Source organism: Dermacentor silvarum, chromosome 7, assembly GCF_013339745.2.
Source record: "Dermacentor silvarum isolate Dsil-2018 chromosome 7, BIME_Dsil_1.4, whole genome shotgun sequence".
NCBI lineage: Eukaryota > Metazoa > Arthropoda > Arachnida > Ixodida > Ixodidae > Dermacentor > Dermacentor silvarum.
This window is the reverse complement of record NC_051160.1, coordinates 151,944,999-151,953,718: the sequence shown is the minus strand read 5'-3', so window position 1 is coordinate 151,953,718 and position 8,720 is coordinate 151,944,999. Positions and strand designations below refer to the sequence as shown.

The window sequence follows — 8,720 nt, the reverse complement described above, 5'->3', positions numbered from 1 at the left end:
TAACATGAATATACACTCAATGTCAATGAAAAACAAACTATGAAGTCCACCAAGTTGCACGCGGAACTCATCATTCACTGAAGCTAATGGAGCGTACCGAGTAGAGGTGCACAGCTATTTGTGTCGCCTCCTAGTAAACACGATTAATTCGGGTCGTGTACTAGTGAGCAAAAATAATTAGCAATTCAAGGTTGTTTCTCTAATTATCGTTGCAACACATCTTTATTTATGTTTACCACAATGTTGTAAATAAAACAAAATAATATATAAAAAACCAGTCATGGGTCCTATGACCCTTTCTAGCCTACTAAAGCATAGCCTCTGAGAACTGTTTCAAACGCAGCGGTCGCGGCGTAAGTAAAATGGGCTTGCAGTACAGAAAAAAAGCACAACCTTCGAGACTTACAATTACTTTCACGGTCGTTTGCGGTTTTGATGGTCGTAGTACAGTGGTTGGCTTATGGCTTTCGCATTTACTTCGACTTTGGATACGCAACTGTGAAAAGCGCGGCAGCGGTAGCAGCGGTTACTCCTCAGAATCTGAAACCACGCCGGCGGTTCTTTATTCCATGACGGCGGCAAGCCTGCGACCGTCGAAACGCGAGTGGGATTTTTCTCTTGCGTCCGTTGCGCCTGTGATACCCGACAACTGCAGCAGCATGTCATCTGATCCGACTTCAACTGAAGGCTCGCCGACTGATGCGGAAGCAGTTTACCTCGTTTCGCACGGGCCACCAAAGAAAATTGTGAAGTTGACAGGGGCCCGGAAGCTCGCCGACCTTCACGAAAGTGTGCGGATGGTTGGGTTCGCGCACCTGATGACATGCAACGATCTCCTAATACAGGTGAGCATGAAGGTTCTGCGTGTTATGGAGTGTAAAGATGATTTGGTCACTGTTTGGTTCGTATGGGCAAAATAGCAACAGTATGCGTAGCGGAAATGTCGAGCACGAGTAGTAACTGTTGAGTTGTTTCACGTTTACCTGACAGTCCGAGTGTTACGAAATTGCCCTATGTCACTTCACTGTGCTGCCAATTACAAATATTTTCGGCTCGTCGCTGACATTGACACGTGAAGCGCATACTTGCCCTTAGGAACGCATCGTTGCACAACTTAAGTTTTTGCCTAGGGGAGAACTGGAAAGGAAACTAAACGTTTTCGGGACTTCCGTCTTCTGAAAACTTTTGCGGTTGGTTTACTACTGATTTGAGCTCAGGTGTGCAATCGCTACCCTATTACATGGGGAAAGGTTAAGTACTAACAGCTTCAAACAATGTAATGGTGCTTTAGTTTGTGTAACCGGTCGTAGTATGCCATAATCTACAAATTTCTGTAGCATTTAACCAATAAACAGACAAGACGAGGAAAACAGGAGTGTTGTCTGCCTTGTTATTTGTTTGCTGCAGGTATCCTGCAGTAATAAAGTTAAATTCAACCAACCCAGGAAAAACATTCATTGACATTTTCAGCAACAGGACTATGAAAACGTTGTGCAATCAACTATATGGATCTATCTTTGGGAAATCATCTATTCCTATATACTGATTGTTGCTGGCATTGCTAAATAAGCTCAAACTTGTTTGCTCAATGTGTCCTCCACTTAGCTCACATATGGGCCGCAGGATTAGTGTTGTGCTGTGCTGTTATGGCTTTAAATAACAAACCTATTTGGGACACTACAGCAACCATAGAAAAAGTCTAAAAATTAATCAATGCCTGTTCAGTGTCCACTGGTTCAAACCTATTGATAAACCACTGGTGTATGCTTTCAGGTCAAAGATCGGTTCCCGTGCTATGTCAACATGAATGAAAGCACAGCAGTGCATGATGGGGCGTTCATTAACTTATTCGTCTCCCAAAGCCACTCTGAAGCATCAGAGGCACCAAAAACAGCTGTATGCTTATCCGTATGTCTTATCCAATCTGTACTCGTTAGTTAACTCTTTATGACTAAAGTCTGTCATATGCTGGAAGGATAAAATAACGGTATTTGAGCAATACTTTAAAGGGGTCCTGAAACACTTTTCTAAGTAATTATAGAATATCATCACTATTAAATTACGTTACCTCAAAAATTTCCTCCCACAAAAGTTTTCGAATCCTTCAAGGACAAGTGAAGTTAGACATAATTATCGCACCGATAAGTGTTTTTTTGTCTCCTTTCATTTCCACTAGCATGCTGGAAGCTGCACAGGGGAGTTGGCAAGGGGGCACAAGGAAGCAATGCCCCGTTGCTGTCCGTAGGGTGAACGCAAGGTGACTCGTGGCGGCCGCAATTTCTACGCTGCGCTTTTCATCTCTGAAGCCATGCGCAGCAGCGTGCAGTCGTCATGTTCAGAAAAGCAGTGCAAAGGTGAAATGGCTGTTTCGTCTTTTTGAGGTCAAATACATATATATATATTTTGTTTATTTAACTAAAATGAGCAATAATGGTATTAATGAGAATGTTCTTGCGATCACGAAATCAGCCAATAGCTGTTGTGGGTCTAGCTACTGCATAACAACTATGCTTAAGTGAGAGCAAGCAATTTTTAACTGCTTTTGCACGAGATTGTGAATTCTCTGCTGCATGTCGTGTAATATTTTGTTCACACTCCCACAGGAGCCTCTTTAACAGAGTGGCAATGCTTTCGTACTATGCACAAAGTGTTTCAGGGCCGAATTAAAGCTTTGTTACTAATGAAAAGGCATTGATAGGTTTAGATAGGAAGACAATGAGGTTAGCCAGTGTAGACTGGCTGCACTTGGGCTCGAAAAGTGCAATGTGCTCAATGCCTTCTGGGCTGAGAATGCTCTCGACCAGTGTCTAGAGCGTTCGGGTATTTTGAAAATTGTGGGTACAGCTGTTAAGGGGGGGGGGGGGGGGTTAGACGTTAGGCCCAAACCGTAAATTTCTGATTTTGCGTTGTACTTATAGCACATGTTTATAGCTTTAAAAAAATATAAAACACTTGGCTATATGCGACTTCTAAACCACTTATTTAATTCATTATATTTGTAGCGTCGACTGTAACGTGGGCATGACCTGTCGTCGAGACTTGAGATGATATGAAGTTTCCATCGTATAAAAACGTCTTGCATTAGACAGTATTTTTGGTTTTGGTTTGTGACTTTCTTTCTTTTTGTAATGTATTTTACAGCCCTTAGGGAGTTCTTTGTAGCTCTCATGCGTTCCTCTTGCTTTTGTTTATGTTGGTGTGTGCTTTTCGGAGGGCACGTCACATCTGTGAAGGACCTATTTTATGCCTTTTAGTGTTGCTGATGAGGAAAACACATACATTGATACGAAATTGAAAGTTTTATTGCAACCGCTGCCGTGAAAGCGTACTAAAGCATCTGGAGGTCACTCCTGTTCATTTTTGTTTTTCCATGTGGATGCTATCAACAGACTCATGGTGGGTAAAAAAGCAATTTAAAGCTAAAGCTGAAGCATAACAGCACTGAAAGGACTGCAGAAAGAGAGGGAAATACTGTAAAGTTTAGTATGAAGATGACTAATCGTGGGATGTATTGATTAAGCAAGCAATTTGACACATCTATTCGCACATTTCTCAGAATGCGATGTTTCGACTTAGTCCCTTTTTCTAAAAAAACAGCTGGGCGTACGTGAACTAAATTTTGTGTACATGTCAGCTAGTGCCTCGTACAACTTTGCAACTGGAAGGAATATCTGCATGCTCATGGAAATTTAGAAAACAAATAAAATGCATGTCATATAGTGGCAACTAGTGACATGCTGTACACTCACGATAATTGATCAAGAACTAGCTTAATCAGCCGCCCTCCTAATTTCTTATAGAAGATGCTTCTTCAAATTGGTATTCATGGCTAATTTTTCCTTGTGTGCATTTCTTAGTAGTAAACTCATTTGAAGTAATAATTAAATTCTTTTATAATCTGTTTTGGTGAAAGTATTGTTAGAGTGTGAACTCTGGTCATCATCATCAGTTTATCTTGGCTATTGCAGGTCCAAAGGATATACTGTTAACCCTCTCCTGTGTCAAACCCATCCGATAAATTTTATAACCTCTGTCTCGTCATGCACCTAATGCTTTCATAGTGCAGTTAACCGAACAAATTCTCCCATCTGATGAATCACAGTTCACCTGCTGGATATTTCATGGAAATGGTTGCACTACAGTGCTGTTGCATATTGTTTTTTGTATATTGTTTTATGTAGAAGGTTTATGCACACTTTTGTAAACATCAGGTACCCGAATAAGCTGTACAACATTGCTGCAAGGTGCCTTGGTAAACCAGTACCCAGCCCTGAGGAACAGATTGGACTCTGGCTATGTAAGAGCATTTCCTTGTAAATTTCCTTCATTTTGATTTCTTTGGCACATTTAAAGGTGGAAATATGCTGTCAAAGTCTTTCTTAGCACTTCGTAATGTTTATGGCCATTGTTTCTCGCAACTGTTCTCGTCTGTGTGCTTGTCATTGAGTAGACATGCTGTGATCTATAAGCTTTGCAGCTTGACTAAATTTGAAGATGCCAACAGCAGCTCTGCATCTAAGGTGCAATATGGCCACCTTCTGTAAAATTAATTGCATGCTCAGCTAAATATACAATTGGTTGAATATATTTTGTACCTGTAGTCATTTATGCATAAAAATTTTGACCAAACTAATACAGAAAGAAATTACTCAACTGCTGTGTTGAAAGGTGTGCTAAGATAGCTCGACTGGTACATTTTAGAACATGAAGGAAACAGTGCAAAAAACAAGTAAAGATTAGAGCAACTCTGTTTTTACTGTGTACTGTTTTCAATTTATTACACAACCTGAAAACCGGAAGCCACTGAACTGGTATTTATGTAAAGTCAGTTGCTTTCACTTCATTCTAGTTCTCCTGGCACATGCACCTGAAAAACAAGTACAAAATCTTAAAGCTTAAATCTCCTAATTTATCTAAATTGCACTGTTGTTCCCACTTGCTGCTACATAACTGTCAACTGCATCAGAGCTGCTCTTGCAAAATCGTGTGTACTAGGTATCCTGAAACTGATAATTTCTGTACCAATGTTAGCTTCAGCTAATGGTAAACACATCATAATAAATAAGACGAATAATGCAAAACAACAGTATCTGAAAAAGCTTACCACCATGTTTGACAAGTAGTCAGAAAGTGTTGCTATGTATCATTGCTGTTAATTGGTGTTCTTTTTCGTATTAGAACGCCTTTAGATTAATAACAGTGCATCTACTTCTGAAACAATTTTTATTTCTTGTCGTGAAATAATGCATCCAAAATAATAAATTTCACAATCAGTTATTTCTGTAACTATGATGACTAGCCTGATCTCACTTAAATGTTCATGCTACAGGTTGAATTTTTTTTCGGCTGAGTTTGCTTTGTATATACAGAAAATTTGTTTAAATTTGGAGGACACACACAGTCATGACTGAAAGGAATAAAGTGATGTTGGTCACAAGCTGTTTTTCAGCATTGATTAAGGAAGCCACAATGCTATTTGAATATAAAACTTATTCCAAGTGAATAGCTTCTGTTGACTGCCAAGGAACCGTGGAGTGCAGTACAGCAGCAGTATGGTAGCAATATAAGATCTGCTCACAATTGATTGTTTACATGGCGTTGAATTGAAACGTGCTACTGAGTCACGAGAAAGCACAGCAGAAAGGAAACGGATGATACCATTTTTTATTGTAGCTCGTTCATGCATTTCACTTCGACATGTATAATGAACTAGCCCCAAATTCAGGTGGAAACAGCGCTAAGGATACAAAGTGAAAGCACATTGAGGAAATTACACGTTGCACTGAGTATTTTTTCTAAGCGTCCTCACATAATCCAAGTGTGTCCACCTGAATAGGAGTAACAAACTAGCAGATATGTTCACATTAGCTTGGCCCATCCTTAAGCTTTCTGAAGTTAGCATTACATAATTCTAAGGAAACTATAACTTGAATCAGTGCCTGTATAGTATGTTTTTCGAATACGTAGTTATTGCTAGTTTTTCTTAAACAAACAAAAAAGTACAATGTAATATAATGAGCAAGGTTTTCATGTTTGGTCCAACCATCGAAAGGCCAAGTGAACCACAGCGGAAATTAAATGTGGTTTTATTGAACTGTAGAAGTCATAAAGATATAAAAAAGATAACTTGCCACTGGTGGGAGCAAAACCCACATCTTGCAAATATAGCATGCAATAGTCTGCTCATTGAGCTGTGGTAGTAGCTGTCCTCTCATTCACATTCTTGGGGATTTGTGTATGTGTACTAAATGTGGTCCAGCACCAAACTCATAATCATGGCAGAAGATGTGGCACATACTTTTACCTGCAACCATCACAAAGGGGATGACCCTTAGGAGCAGGCAGCAGGCCTATAAGTATTTGCATTCATAACAGCATTGGTGCCTTCAGGTAGCATACAGTGCCATCTGCCTGCTCTTAAATGTCATATACCACATGACGCCTACGGTTCAACGAACATGCAGCAGCGTCAGCCATGGCCTTGAGTGGTGCTAACAGTTCCAGGGCCATATCTAATAAACATAACAAACACGGAATGAGGTGAATGGGAGAATAACCTCCATCGTGCTTAGCTGATACACGCTCACATGTGTAATGCATATGACGTGGGTTTGCCCCCACTGGTGGCAAGTTGTTTTTTGCCTACTTTCTTTTCCAATGTTTAGTTATTTTACATTTCAATAAAATCACATTTAATTTACCCTGTACTTTCCGTGGCCTAATTATCTGTTGGCTGCATACAGTCTTGATTAACAAAAATCTGGCCCATTTGTTCCACCTATTCATGTTTGACCCACTTGCAGTACACTTCCATAAGCATCACCCATTAAATAGCCGAACACATCTTGCGAATATCCTTTTTTGTAGATAGCTATATGCAGTTAGCTGCTTATAGCTGTATATACCTACACAGGGGACCCTGATCATGAGAAGAAACTTACAGAAAAAAAAATTGGGTTGGAGTGCATATGGCAGGCATTGTCAGATGCTGACTGGGAGCTTACCACTGCCGTTGAAAAGTGTACAATCATTGCATTCTACCAGTGCTAACATATGGGCCAGAAACTTGGAGGTTAACAAAGCTCGAGAACAAGTTAAGGACCACACAAAGAGCGATGGAACGAAAAATGTTAGGCCTAACGTATCAGAGAGCAAACGGGAATAGCCGATATTCTAGTTGACATTAAGAGGAAGAAATGGAGCTTGGCAGGCCATGTAATGCGTAGGATGGATAACCGGTGGACCATTAGAGTTACAGAATGCATACCAAGAGAAAGGAAGCGCAGTCGAGGATGGCAGAAAACTAGGTGGGGTGATAAAGTTTGGAAATATGCAGGCGAAGGTTGGAATCAGCTAGCACAAGACAGGGGTAATTGGAGATCGGAGGGAGAGGCCTTCGTCCTGCATTGGAAATTTATATAGACTGATGATGATATGCAGTTACTATTTATTCACTACCCATTTAGCATTGAATTGTGCCACTGAAATTCCCTAATTGGACTGCTGTATGATTGTATGAATCTTATAAGCTGTTGCTGCTGGCAGTTTTATACTTGCTAGTTTACTTAATAATTACAAGCAGCGAAATTGGTCAGCAGCTGCAGCCCTTTCACTGCTGTAATTTTTCTCTTCAGATGCAAAAGGCGTGAGCGCCATCATGGTTCTACCATTTCTTGTCAATGAGCGAGGGGACGACATGTTCACAAAAATGGTTAGAACTTTGAGTGCTTACACGACCAAGTACACAGTGTCAGTATGAGGCAATTGTGAATATGTACAGGGCCCGGAATATTTCGCTGCACCTGTTCAAGAAAGGTTTTGCACCCACCGCTACACCGTTCTTGCTCAAGTTTTGCGAAATGATTGCATTTTGGGGGCTGCTTCGTTTAGTATGACATTTACTACAGTTAATTGCCTGGTATTAAGAAAAAAGTGCAAATTTGCCTTCGCTTGTGGGGATGCGAGCTGCTGCAGTGATGGCGCTACCATAAACATGTGTCGCCGCCTGCCGGCAGCTGCAGAATGCAGGCGATCAGGGACGTTTGCAGTGTGTTCATGAGCGGGCAACACACGGTAAACCCAGTGGTAAACATCCTTGACCGACTGCTTTTTGCAGCTGCCGGCAGGCGGCGACACAGGTTTATGCCAGCGCTGTCACCGCAGCAGCTCGCATCCCCGTAAGTGAAGAAAAATTTGCACATTTTTTATAAAAACCAGGCACTTAACTTTGGTAAGCGTTATACTAAACGAAGCCGACCCCAAAATGGGATTGTTCTGCAAAATGTGAACAAGAACAGTGTAGCGGTGAGCGCAAAACCTTCTTTTGAACATGCGCAGCATAATATTCAAGACCCTGTATAACTGTGGGGAAATTTCAGAGCTAGAAAACCACCAAGATACACAATTGGAGTATATCCTTAAGTTAAAATGAGATAATTTTGTTAAACTTGATTATTAAGGCTTAAGAAGTGTCAAGCAATTAATCAGTGTGTGCAGGCGCTTTATGTGTGGCATTCTATTTACTCAAATTATTAGTGGTACTTTTTGTGGGCTTTGAAAGCAATGAAAGTAACCAGAGAAACCATTTATGCTCTCTACCTAATGGACATTATCAAAGCAATTAAATATGTCGAAGTGGCAGATCAGATCACATGACAGAGCAAATCTTGTGCAACCATCCATGGCTGCACATATGATCTTGCAACAACCAAGTTATGAAA

At 40.7% G+C, this 8,720-nt stretch overlaps 1 long non-coding RNA gene across 1 annotated transcript; it reads left to right on the top strand.

Moving 5' to 3' along the window:
• The first annotated feature begins 729 nt into the window (after nt 1-729).
• LOC119457377 (uncharacterized) lies at nt 730-7,711 on the top strand. The gene is made up of 4 exons (XR_005193223.2): nt 730-845; nt 2,177-2,354; nt 4,212-4,297; nt 7,635-7,711. It is a non-coding gene; the product is annotated as an uncharacterized LOC119457377 (long non-coding RNA).
• The last annotated feature ends 1,009 nt before the right edge of the window (nt 7,712-8,720 follow it).